Source organism: Micropterus salmoides, unplaced genomic scaffold (genome assembly GCF_014851395.1).
Source record: "Micropterus salmoides isolate LMB-PRFRI ecotype aquatic unplaced genomic scaffold, ASM1485139v1 Ms_hic_scaffold_8, whole genome shotgun sequence".
NCBI lineage: Eukaryota > Metazoa > Chordata > Actinopteri > Centrarchiformes > Centrarchidae > Micropterus > Micropterus salmoides.
Genome location: NW_024044570.1, coordinates 38206308 through 38218887, shown reverse-complemented (window position 1 = coordinate 38218887; position 12580 = coordinate 38206308). Strand labels below are relative to the sequence as shown.

Genomic DNA, 12580 nt, shown 5'->3' with positions numbered 1-12580 from the left:
CAGGCACCAATCCACAGGCACACAGGATTGCAGCTTTAACAGTGTCATACAGTAAGCTGTCCTCTAATTATTTATGTAGGGAAATCAAATAAAGAAAAAAAAACAAGAATCTGCTGATGCTATCGCGGTGACCTCAATTATTACTTTTATTTCAATCAAATTCTACTTTTCCAGGGGTGAAAAGTGATGCTGCAGCAATGTGCAGTACGACAAAAAGACGGTGTTTTTGAAAATGAAACCATGTAAACCTATTCCGGTACCACCCCTAAATACAAATATGAACTGGAAAATGAGCATAATATGAGCTGTTTAATACTGAGAGAAGAGCCCAAAGAGAAATGTTTCTGCCCAGTTTCGAACTGGGGACCTTTCGCGTGTTAGGCGAACGTTATAACCACTACACTACAGAAACAGCTGACAGCAAGCGCCACACAAACTCACGCCTTGCCGCGTCCGTTTCTCACGGCCGGGCTAGAGGAATCATCATGGGTGTTACACAGTTTCAGCATATTGATGTGACAGACCACGTGTTTTCTGGCATCCTATTAGGGGTACTGATTACATCGTCTGTCTTGCCACACTGTTGACGCTCATCGTACGGACCGGAAAAACCCAGCAGAGAGAGCAGAACTGGGAATAGGCCACGGAGCCAACGCTTTGTCTGCAACTTGGACATGTCCGACAACAGGCGAATGATGGGGCTAGCGTTCCATTTCAGGTTGGGAACTAGTAAGCGCCTCCCTTGCGAAAAATCGGCCACGATGCAAACGCTCCCGGAATTAGCTTATATGGTCCAGCACGGGGAGTCCACGGAGATAAGCAAATTCCTCAACTTTACAAGCAGTAGGCCTACACCTTTTGTCAAATAAGCTTTCCCTGTCCCTAGCAAACTCTACACAGGTTTGGGTCAATCTTTTCTTGTGGCCTCTTAACTGATGCCTGTGAGCCTCAGGCACCAATCCACAGGCACACAGGATTGCAGCTTTAACAGTGTCATACAGTAGGCTGTCCTGTAGAGTAGTGGTACTCAAACTGGGGCATAGAGTCACTGCAGGGGATGCGCGGAGGACTAGGGGAAAACCATGGAGTGGAACTAAGTTGAATGAAAATTATTTATGTAGGGAAATCAAATAAAAAAAAAAAAAGAATCTGCTGATGCTATCGCGGTGACCTCAATTATTACTTTTATTTCAATCAAATTCTACTTGGCTCCTTTTGCACTAATGAAATGTACTGACTGATATCAAACCAATTGGGATGTAGACCAGCGGAAATGCAGGCCGTGCTTGATGACGCAGAGGATGGACCCTCTACCAGAAGTCAAAGCCCTGAGCAAAGTGAAAAAGCCCAAAGTCCACCCCATAGGGACATACCATTTAACGCAAAAACACTGCTCCCGAACTGCCTGAAAACAGCTCAATTGTAGTGCAGCCTTTACTTTCGTAACCCATCTGCTCCACTATGTAACACGCATAGTAATGCTCGCCTAGCGGCTAGTGTGGCACGCCCTCAAAAACACTGGTGGAGAAACACACTCTGCTGCAGCGCACACAGGAACAAGACGTCCGCCCGCTTTCCCCACTCAGCCCCACACTCCCTACCGCGCAGAGTGCACAATTAAAACGTTACGTATGAAGGATAAACTGCATTACAAATGAATAGCTTACCACTCTGAAACGTCTTGCTCCAGTCTAGGTTGCGAAGCTGCTTCGAGTTGTTCTGCCTGTGTTTTGGGATCACGTACGGCTGAACCGAAGCCATGTGGTTACCAAAGCGGCTTTGTTTTGGATCACACTACCTTGCTCCTCAGGACCCGCCCTACTCTGCTTCTGATTAACCAGTAGTCCTTACCTAGGTACTGCGCATGTGCAACTCCCAACAACGATCTTACGGAAGTGAGATGCCTCACTCGGTAGCTAAAACGGAGCGTTCAGTTTCCAGGGGTGAAAAGTGATGCTGCAGCAATGTGCAGTACGACAAAAAGACGGTGTTTTTGAAAATGAAACCATGTAAACCTATTCCGGTACCACCCCTAAATACAAATATGAACCGGAAAATGAGCATAATATGAGCTCTTTAATACTGAGAGAAGAGCCCAAAGAGAAATGTTTCTGCCCAGTTTCGAACTGGGGACCTTTCGCGTGTTAGGCGAACGTGATAACCACTACACTACAGAAACAGCTGACAGCAGGCGCCACACAAACTCACGCCTTGCCGCGTCCGTTTCTCACGGCCGGGCTAGAGGAATCATCATGGGTGTTACACAGTTTCAGCATATTGATGTGACAGACCACGTGTTTTCTGGCATCCTATTAGGGGTACTGATTACATCGTCTGTCTTGCCACACTGTTGACGCTCATCGTACGGACCGGAAAAACCCAGCAGAGAGAGCAGAACTGGGAATAGGCCACGGAGCCAACTCTTTGTCTGCAACTTGGACATGTCCGACAACAGGCGAATGATGGGGCTAGCGTTCCATTTCAGGTTGGGAACTAGTAAGCGCCTCCCTTGCGAAAAATCGGCCACGATGCAAACGCTCCCGGAATTAGCTTATATGGTCCAGCACGGGGAGTCCACGGAGATAAGCAAATTCCTCAACTTTACAAGCAGTAGGCCTACACCTTTTGTCAAATAAGCTTTCCCTGTCCCTAGCAAACTCTACACAGGTTTGGGTCAATCTTTTCTTGTGGCCTCTTAACTGATGCCTGTGAGCCTCAGGCACCAATCCACAGGCACACAGGATTGCAGCTTTAACAGTGTCATACAGTAGGCTGTCCTGTAGAGTAGTGGTACTCAAACTGGGGCATAGAGTCACTGCAGGGGATGCGCGGAGGACTAGGGGAAAACCATGGAGTGGAACTAAGTTGAATGAAAATTATTTATGTAGGGAAATCAAATTTAAAAAAAAGAAGAATCTGCTGATGCTATCGCGGTGACCTCAATTATTACTTTTATTTCAATCAAATTCTACTTGGCTCCTTTTGCACTAATGAAATGTACTGACTGATATCAAACCAATTGGGATGTAGACCAGCGGAAATGCAGGCCGTGCTTGATGACGCAGAGGATGGACCCTCTACCCAGAAGTCAAAGCCCTGAGCAAAGTGAAAAAGCCCAAAGTCCACCCCATAGGGACATACCATTTAACGCAGAAAACACTGCTCCCGAACTGCCTGAAAACAGCTCAATTGTAGTGCAGCCTTTACTTTCGTAACCCATCTGCTCCACTATGTAACACGCATAGTAATGCTCGCCTAGCGGCTAGTGTGGCACGCCCTCAAAAACACTGGTGGAGAAACACACTCTGCTGCAGCGCACACAGGAACAAGACGTCCGCCCGCTTTCCCCACTCAGCCCCACACTCCCTACCGCGCAGAGTGCACAATTAAAACGTTACGTATGAAGGATAAACTGCATTACAAATGAATAGCTTACCACTCTGAAACGTCTTGCTCCAGTCTAGGTTGCGAAGCTGCTTCGAGTTGTTCTGCCTGTGTTTCGGGATCACGTACGGCTGAACCGAAGCCATGTGGTTACCAAAGCGGCTTTGTTTTGGATCACACTACCTTGCTCCTCAGGACCCGCCCTACTCTGCTTCTGATTAACCAGTAGTCCTTACCTAGGTACTGCGCATGTGCAACTCCCAACAACGATCTTACGGAAGTGAGATGCCTCACTCGGTAGCTAAAACGGAGCGTTCAGTTTCCAGGGGTGAAAAGTGATGCTGCAGCAATGTGCAGTACGACAAAAAGATGGTGTTTTTGAAAATGAAACCATGTAAACCTATTCCGGTACCACCCCTAAATACAAATATGAACCGGAAAATGAGCATAATATGAGCTCTTTAATACTGAGAGAAGAGCCCAAAGAGAAATGTTTCTGCCCAGTTTCGAACTGGGAAGCTTTCGCGTGTTAGGCGAACGTGATAACCACTACACTACAGAAACAGCTGACAGCAGGCGCCACACAAACTCACGCCTTGCCGCGTCCGTTTCTCACGGCCGGGCTAGAGGAATCATCATGGGTGTTACACAGTTTCAGCATATTGATGTGACAGACCACGTGTTTTCTGGCATCCTATTAGGGGTACTGATTACATCGTCTGTCTTGCCACACTGTTGACGCTCATCGTACGGACCGGAAAAACCCAGCAGAGAGAGCAGAACTGGGAATAGGCCACGGAGCCAACGCTTTGTCTGCAACTTGGACATGTCCGACAACAGGCGAATGATGGGGCTAGCGTTCCATTTCAGGTTGGGAACTAGTAAGCGCCTCCCTTGCGAAAAATCGGCCACGATGCAAACGCTCCCGGAATTAGCTTATATAGTCCAGCACGGGGAGTCCACGGAGATAAGCAAATTCCCTACACCTTTTGTCAAATAAGCTTTCCCTGTCCCTAGCAAACTCTACACAGGTTTGGGTCAATCTTTTCTTGTGGCCTCTTAACTGATGCCTGTGAGCCTCAGGCACCAATCAGGATTGCAGCTTTAACAGTGTCATACAGTAGGCTGTCCTGTAGAGTAGTGGTACTCAAACTGGGGCATAGAGTCACTGCAGGGGATGCGCGGAGGACTAGGGGAAAACCATGGAGTGGAACTAAGTTGAATGAAAATTATTTATGTAGGGAAATCAAATTTAAAAAAAAACAAGAATCTGCTGATGCTATCGCGGTGACCTCAATTATTACTTTTATTTCAATCAAATTCTACTTGGCTCCTTTTGCACTAATGAAATGTACTGACTGATATCAAACCAATTGGGATGTAGACCAGCGGAAATGCAGGCCGTGCTTGATGACGCAGAGGATGGACCCTCTACCCAGAAGTCAAAGCCCTGAGCAAAGTGAAAAAGCCCAAAGTCCACCCCATAGGGACATACCATTTAACGCAAAAAACACTGCTCCCGAACTGCCTGAAAACAGCTCAATTGTAGTGCAGCCTTTACTTTCGTAACCCATCTGCTCCACTATGTAACACGCATAGTAATGCTCGCCTAGCGGCTAGTGTGGCACGCCCTCAAAAACACTGGTGGAGAAACACACTCTGCTGCAGCGCACACAGGAACAAGACGTCCGCCCGCTTTCCCCACTCAGCCCCACACTCCCTACCGCGCAGAGTGCACAATTAAAACGTTACGTATGAAGGATAAACTGCATTACAAATGAATAGCTTACCACTCTGAAACGTCTTGCTCCAGTCTAGGTTGCGAAGCTGCTTCGAGTTGTTCTGCCTGTGTTTCGGGATCACGTACGGCTGAACCGAAGCCATGTGGTTACCAAAGCGGCTTTGTTTTGGATCACACTACCTTGCTCCTCAGGACCCGCCCTACTCTGCTTCTGATTAACCAGTAGTCCTTACCTAGGTACTGCGCATGTGCAACTCCCAACAACGATCTTACGGAAGTGAGATGCCTCACTCGGTAGCTAAAACGGAGCGTTCAGTTTCCAGGGGTGAAAAGTGATGCTGCAGCAATGTGCAGTACGACAAAAAGACGGTGTTTTTGAAAATGAAACCATGTAAACCTATTCCGGTACCACCCCTAAATACAAATATGAACCGGAAAATGAGCATAATATGAGCTCTTTAATACTGAGAGAAGAGCCCAAAGAGAAATGTTTCTGCCCAGTTTCGAACTGGGGACCTTTCGCGTGTTAGGCGAACGTGATAACCACTACACTACAGAAACAGCTGACAGCAGGCGCCACACAAACTCACGCCTTGCCGCGTCCGTTTCTCACGGCCGGGCTAGAGGAATCATCATGGGTGTTACACAGTTTCAGCATATTGATGTGACAGACCACGTGTTTTCTGGCATCCTATTAGGGGTACTGATTACATCGTCTGTCTTGCCACACTGTTGACGCTCATCGTACGGACCGGAAAAACCCAGCAGAGAGAGCAGAACTGGGAATAGGCCACGGAGCCAACGCTTTGTCTGCAACTTGGACATGTCCGACAACAGGCGAATGATGGGGCTAGCGTTCCATTTCAGGTTGGGAACTAGTAAGCGCCTCCCTTGTGAAAAATCGGCCACGATGCAAACGCTCCCGGAATTAGCTTATATGGTCCAGCACGGGGAGTCCACGGAGATAAGCAAATTCCTCAACTTTACAAGCAGTAGGCCTACACCTTTTGTCAAATAAGCTTTCCCTGTCCCTAGCAAACTCTACACAGGTTTGGGTCAATCTTTTCTTGTGGCCTCTTAACTGATGCCTGTGAGCCTCAGGCACCAATCCACAGGCACACAGGATTGCAGCTTTAACAGTGTCATACAGTAGGCTGTCCTGTAGAGTAGTGGTACTCAAACTGGGGCATAGAGTCACTGCAGGGGATGCGCGGAGGACTAGGGGAAAACCATGGAGTGGAACTAAGTTGAATGAAAATTATTTATGTAGGGAAATCAAATTTAAAAAAAAACAAGAATCTGCTGATGCTATCGCGGTGACCTCAATTATTACTTTTATTTCAATCAAATTCTACTTGGCTCCTTTTGCACTAATGAAATGTACTGACTGATATCAAACCAATTGGGATGTAGACCAGCGGAAATGCAGGCCGTGCTTGATGACGCAGAGGATGGACCCTCTACCCAGAAGTCAAAGCCCTGAGCAAAGTGAAAAAGCCCAAAGTCCACCCCATAGGGACATACCATTTAACGCAAAAAACACTGCTCCCGAACTGCCTGAAAACAGCTCAATTGTAGTGCAGCCTTTACTTTCGTAACCCATCTGCTCCACTATGTAACACGCATAGTAATGCTCGCCTAGCGGCTAGTGTGGCACGCCCTCAAAAACACTGGTGGAGAAACACACTCTGCTGCAGCGCACACAGGAACAAGACGTCCGCCCGCTTTCCCCACTCAGCCCCACACTCCCTACCGCGCAGAGTGCACAATTAAAACGTTACGTATGAAGGATAAACTGCATTACAAATGAATAGCTTACCACTCTGAAACGTCTTGCTCCAGTCTAGGTTGCGAAGCTGCTTCGAGTTGTTCTGCCTGTGTTTCGGGATCACGTACGGCTGAACCGAAGCCATGTGGTTACCAAAGCGGCTTTGTTTTGGATCACACTACCTTGCTCCTCAGGACCCGCCCTACTCTGCTTCTGATTAACCAGTAGTCCTTACCTAGGTACTGCGCATGTGCAACTCCCAACAACGATCTTACGGAAGTGAGATGCCTCACTCGGTAGCTAAAACGGAGCGTTCAGTTTCCAGGGGTGAAAAGTGATGCTGCAGCAATGTGCAGTACGACAAAAAGACGGTGTTTTTGAAAATGAAACCATGTAAACCTATTCCGGTACCACCCCTAAATACAAATATGAACCGGAAAATGAGCATAATATGAGCTCTTTAATACTGAGAGAAGAGCCCAAAGAGAAATGTTTCTGCCCAGTTTCGAACTGGGGACCTTTCGCGTGTTAGGCGAACGTGATAACCACTACACTACAGAAACAGCTGACAGCAGGCGCCACACAAACTCACGCCTTGCCGCGTCCGTTTCTCACGGCCGGGCTAGAGGAATCATCATGGGTGTTACACAGTTTCAGCATATTGATGTGACAGACCACGTGTTTTCTGGCATCCTATTAGGGGTACTGATTACATCGTCTGTCTTGCCACACTGTTGACGCTCATCGTACGGACCGGAAAAACCCAGCAGAGAGAGCAGAACTGGGAATAGGCCACGGAGCCAACGCTTTGTCTGCAACTTGGACATGTCCGACAACAGGCGAATGATGGGGCTAGCGTTCCATTTCAGGTTGGGAACTAGTAAGCGCCTCCCTTGCGAAAAATCGGCCACGATGCAAACGCTCCCGGAATTAGCTTATATGGTCCAGCACGGGGAGTCCACGGAGATAAGCAAATTCCTCAACTTTACAAGCAGTAGGCCTACACCTTTTGTCAAATAAGCTTTCCCTGTCCCTAGCAAACTCTACACAGGTTTGGGTCAATCTTTTCTTGTGGCCTCTTAACTGATGCCTGTGAGCCTCAGGCACCAATCCACAGGCACACAGGATTGCAGCTTTAACAGTGTCATACAGTAGGCTGTCCTGTAGAGTAGTGGTACTCAAACTGGGGCATAGAGTCACTGCAGGGGATGCGCGGAGGACTAGGGGAAAACCATGGAGTGGAACTAAGTTGAATGAAAATTATTTATGTAGGGAAATCAAATTTAAAAAAAAACAAGAATCTGCTGATGCTATCGCGGTGACCTCAATTATTACTTTTATTTCAATCAAATTCTACTTGGCTCCTTTTGCACTAATGAAATGTACTGACTGATATCAAACCAATTGGGATGTAGACCAGCGGAAATGCAGGCCGTGCTTGATGACGCAGAGGATGGACCCTCTACCCAGAAGTCAAAGCCCTGAGCAAAGTGAAAAAGCCCAAAGTCCACCCCATAGGGACATACCATTTAACGCAAAAAACACTGCTCCCGAACTGCCTGAAAACAGCTCAATTGTAGTGCAGCCTTTACTTTCGTAACCCATCTGCTCCACTATGTAACACGCATAGTAATGCTCGCCTAGCGGCTAGTGTGGCACGCCCTCAAAAACACTGGTGGAGAAACACACTCTGCTGCAGCGCACACAGGAACAAGACGTCCGCCCGCTTTCCCCACTCAGCCCCACACTCCCTACCGCGCAGAGTGCACAATTAAAACGTTACGTATGAAGGATAAACTGCATTACAAATGAATAGCTTACCACTCTGAAACGTCTTGCTCCAGTCTAGGTTGCGAAGCTGCTTCGAGTTGTTCTGCCTGTGTTTCGGGATCACGTACGGCTGAACCGAAGCCATGTGGTTACCAAAGCGGCTTTGTTTTGGATCACACTACCTTGCTCCTCAGGACCCGCCCTACTCTGCTTCTGATTAACCAGTAGTCCTTACCTAGGTACTGCGCATGTGCAACTCCCAACAACGATCTTACGGAAGTGAGATGCCTCACTCGGTAGCTAAAACGGAGCGTTCAGTTTCCAGGGGTGAAAAGTGATGCTGCAGCAATGTGCAGTACGACAAAAAGACGGTGTTTTTGAAAATGAAACCATGTAAACCTATTCCGGTACCACCCCTAAATACAAATATGAACCGGAAAATGAGCATAATATGAGCTCTTTAATACTGAGAGAAGAGCCCAAAGAGAAATGTTTCTGCCCAGTTTCGAACTGGGGACCTTTCGCGTGTTAGGCGAACGTGATAACCACTACACTACAGAAACAGCTGACAGCAGGCGCCACACAAACTCACGCCTTGCCGCGTCCGTTTCTCACGGCCGGGCTAGAGGAATCATCATGGGTGTTACACAGTTTCAGCATATTGATGTGACAGACCACGTGTTTTCTGGCATCCTATTAGGGGTACTGATTACATCGTCTGTCTTGCCACACTGTTGACGCTCATCGTACGGACCGGAAAAACCCAGCAGAGAGAGCAGAACTGGGAATAGGCCACGGAGCCAACGCTTTGTCTGCAACTTGGACATGTCCGACAACAGGCGAATGATGGGGCTAGCGTTCCATTTCAGGTTGGGAACTAGTAAGCGCCTCCCTTGTGAAAAATCGGCCACGATGCAAACGCTCCCGGAATTAGCTTATATGGTCCAGCACGGGGAGTCCACGGAGATAAGCAAATTCCTCAACTTTACAAGCAGTAGGCCTACACCTTTTGTCAAATAAGCTTTCCCTGTCCCTAGCAAACTCTACACAGGTTTGGGTCAATCTTTTCTTGTGGCCTCTTAACTGATGCCTGTGAGCCTCAGGCACCAATCCACAGGCACACAGGATTGCAGCTTTAACAGTGTCATACAGTAGGCTGTCCTGTAGAGTAGTGGTACTCAAACTGGGGCATAGAGTCACTGCAGGGGATGCGCGGAGGACTAGGGGAAAACCATGGAGTGGAACTAAGTTGAATGAAAATTATTTATGTAGGGAAATCAAATTTAAAAAAAAAACAAGAATCTGCTGATGCTATCGCGGTGACCTCAATTATTACTTTTATTTCAATCAAATTCTACTTGGCTCCTTTTGCACTAATGAAATGTACTGACTGATATCAAACCAATTGGGATGTAGACCAGCGGAAATGCAGGCCGTGCTTGATGACGCAGAGGATGGACCCTCTACCCAGAAGTCAAAGCCCTGAGCAAAGTGAAAAAGCCCAAAGTCCACCCCATAGGGACATACCATTTAACGCAAAAAACACTGCTCCCGAACTGCCTGAAAACAGCTCAATTGTAGTGCAGCCTTTACTTTCGTAACCCATCTGCTCCACTATGTAACACGCATAGTAATGCTCGCCTAGCGGCTAGTGTGGCACGCCCTCAAAAACACTGGTGGAGAAACACACTCTGCTGCAGCGCACACAGGAACAAGACGTCCGCCCGCTTTCCCCACTCAGCCCCACACTCCCTACCGCGCAGAGTGCACAATTAAAACGTTACGTATGAAGGATAAACTGCATTACAAATGAATAGCTTACCACTCTGAAACGTCTTGCTCCAGTCTAGGTTGCGAAGCTGCTTCGAGTTGTTCTGCCTGTGTTTCGGGATCACGTACGGCTGAACCGAAGCCATGTGGTTACCAAAGCGGCTTTGTTTTGGATCACACTACCTTGCTCCTCAGGACCCGCCCTACTCTGCTTCTGATTAACCAGTAGTCCTTACCTAGGTACTGCGCATGTGCAACTCCCAACAACGATCTTACGGAAGTGAGATGCCTCACTCGGTAGCTAAAACGGAGCGTTCAGTTTCCAGGGGTGAAAAGTGATGCTGCAGCAATGTGCAGTACGACAAAAAGACGGTGTTTTTGAAAATGAAACCATGTAAACCTATTCCGGTACCACCCCTAAATACAAATATGAACCGGAAAATGAGCATAATATGAGCTCTTTAATACTGAGAGAAGAGCCCAAAGAGAAATGTTTCTGCCCAGTTTCGAACTGGGGAGCTTTCGCGTGTTAGGCGAACGTGATAACCACTACACTACAGAAACAGCTGACAGCAGGCGCCACACAAACTCACGCCTTGCCGCGTCCGTTTCTCACGGCCAGGCTAGAGGAATCATCATGGGTGTTACACAGTTTCAGCATATTGATGTGACAGACCACGTGTTTTCTGGCATCCTATTAGGGGTACTGATTACATCGTCTGTCTTGCCACACTGTTGACGCTCATCGTACGGACCGGAAAAACCCAGCAGAGAGAGCAGAACTGGGAATAGGCCACGGAGCCAACGCTTTGTCTGCAACTTGGACATGTCCGACAACAGGCGAATGATGGGGCTAGCGTTCCATTTCAGGTTGGGAACTAGTAAGCGCCTCCCTTGTGAAAAATCGGCCACGATGCAAACGCTCCCGGAATTAGCTTATATGGTCCAGCACGGGGAGTCCACGGAGATAAGCAAATTCCTCAACTTTACAAGCAGTAGGCCTACACCTTTTGTCAAATAAGCTTCCCTGTCCCTAGCAAACTCTACACAGGTTTGGGTCAATCTTTTCTTGTGGCCTCTTAACTGATGCCTGTGAGCCTCAGGCACCAATCCACAGGCACACAGGATTGCAGCTTTAACAGTGTCATACAGTAGGCTGTCCTGTAGAGTAGTGGTACTCAAACTGGGGCATAGAGTCACTGCAGGGGATGCGCGGAGGACTAGGGGAAAACCATGGAGTGGAACTAAGTTGAATGAAAATTATTTATGTAGGGAAATCAAATTTAAAAAAAAACAAGAATCTGCTGATGCTATCGCGGTGACCTCAATTATTACTTTATTTCAATCAAATTCTACTTGGCTCCTTTTGCACTAATGAAATGTACTGACTGATATCAAACCAATTGGGATGTAGACCAGCGGAAATGCAGGCCGTGCTTGATGACGCAGAGGATGGACCCTCTACCCAGAAGTCAAAGCCTGAGCAAAGTGAAAAAGCCCAAAGTCCACCCATAGGGACATACCATTTAACGCAAAAAACACTGCTCCCGAACTGCCTGAAAACAGCTCAATGTAGTGCAGCCTTTACTTCGTAACCCATCTGCTCCACTATGTAACACGCATAGTAATGCTCGCCTAGCGGCTAGTGTGGCACGCCCTCAAAAACACTGGTGGAGAAACACACTCTGCTGCAGCGCACACAGGAACAAGACGTCCGCCCGCTTTCCCCACTCAGCCCCACACTCCCTACCGCGCAGAGTGCACAATTAAAACGTTACGTATGAAGGATAAACGCATTACAAATGAATAGCTTACCACTCTGAAACGTCTTGCTCCAGTCTAGGTTGCGAAGCTGCTTCGAGTTGTCTGCCTGTGTTCGGGATCACGTACGGCTGAACCGAAGCCATGTGGTTACCAAAGCGGCTTTTTTGGATCACACTACCTTGCTCCTCAGGACCGCCCTACTCTGCTTCTGATTAACCAGTAGTCCTTACCTAGGTACTGCGCATGTGCAACTCCCAACACGATCTTACGGAAGTGAGATGCCTCACTCGGTAGCTAAAACGGAGCGTTCAGTTTCCAGGGGTGAAAAGTGATGCTGCAGCAATGTGCAGTACGACAAAAAGAGGTGTTTTTGAAAATGAAAC

The 12580-nt window shown here is 47.7% G+C and overlaps 7 non-coding genes across 7 annotated transcripts; all 7 read right to left on the bottom strand.

Annotated features, from left to right (window-relative positions):
- Positions 1-339: 339 nt before the first annotated feature.
- Positions 340-412, bottom strand: trnav-aac. The gene has a single exon. It is a non-coding gene; the product is annotated as a tRNA-Val (tRNA).
- A 1694-nt stretch (positions 413-2106) lies between these two features.
- trnav-aac lies at positions 2107-2179 on the bottom strand. Its single transcript has one exon. It is a non-coding gene; the product is annotated as a tRNA-Val (tRNA).
- A 1696-nt stretch (positions 2180-3875) lies between these two features.
- On the bottom strand, positions 3876-3948 carry trnav-aac. Its single transcript has one exon. It is a non-coding gene; the product is annotated as a tRNA-Val (tRNA).
- Positions 3949-5613: 1665 nt separating this feature from the next.
- On the bottom strand, positions 5614-5686 carry trnav-aac. The gene has a single exon. It is a non-coding gene; the product is annotated as a tRNA-Val (tRNA).
- Positions 5687-7383: 1697 nt separating this feature from the next.
- Positions 7384-7456, bottom strand: trnav-aac. Its single transcript has one exon. It is a non-coding gene; the product is annotated as a tRNA-Val (tRNA).
- A 1697-nt stretch (positions 7457-9153) lies between these two features.
- Positions 9154-9226, bottom strand: trnav-aac. The gene has a single exon. It is a non-coding gene; the product is annotated as a tRNA-Val (tRNA).
- A 1698-nt stretch (positions 9227-10924) lies between these two features.
- Positions 10925-10997, bottom strand: trnav-aac. The gene has a single exon. It is a non-coding gene; the product is annotated as a tRNA-Val (tRNA).
- Between the last annotated feature and the right edge of the window lie 1583 nt (positions 10998-12580).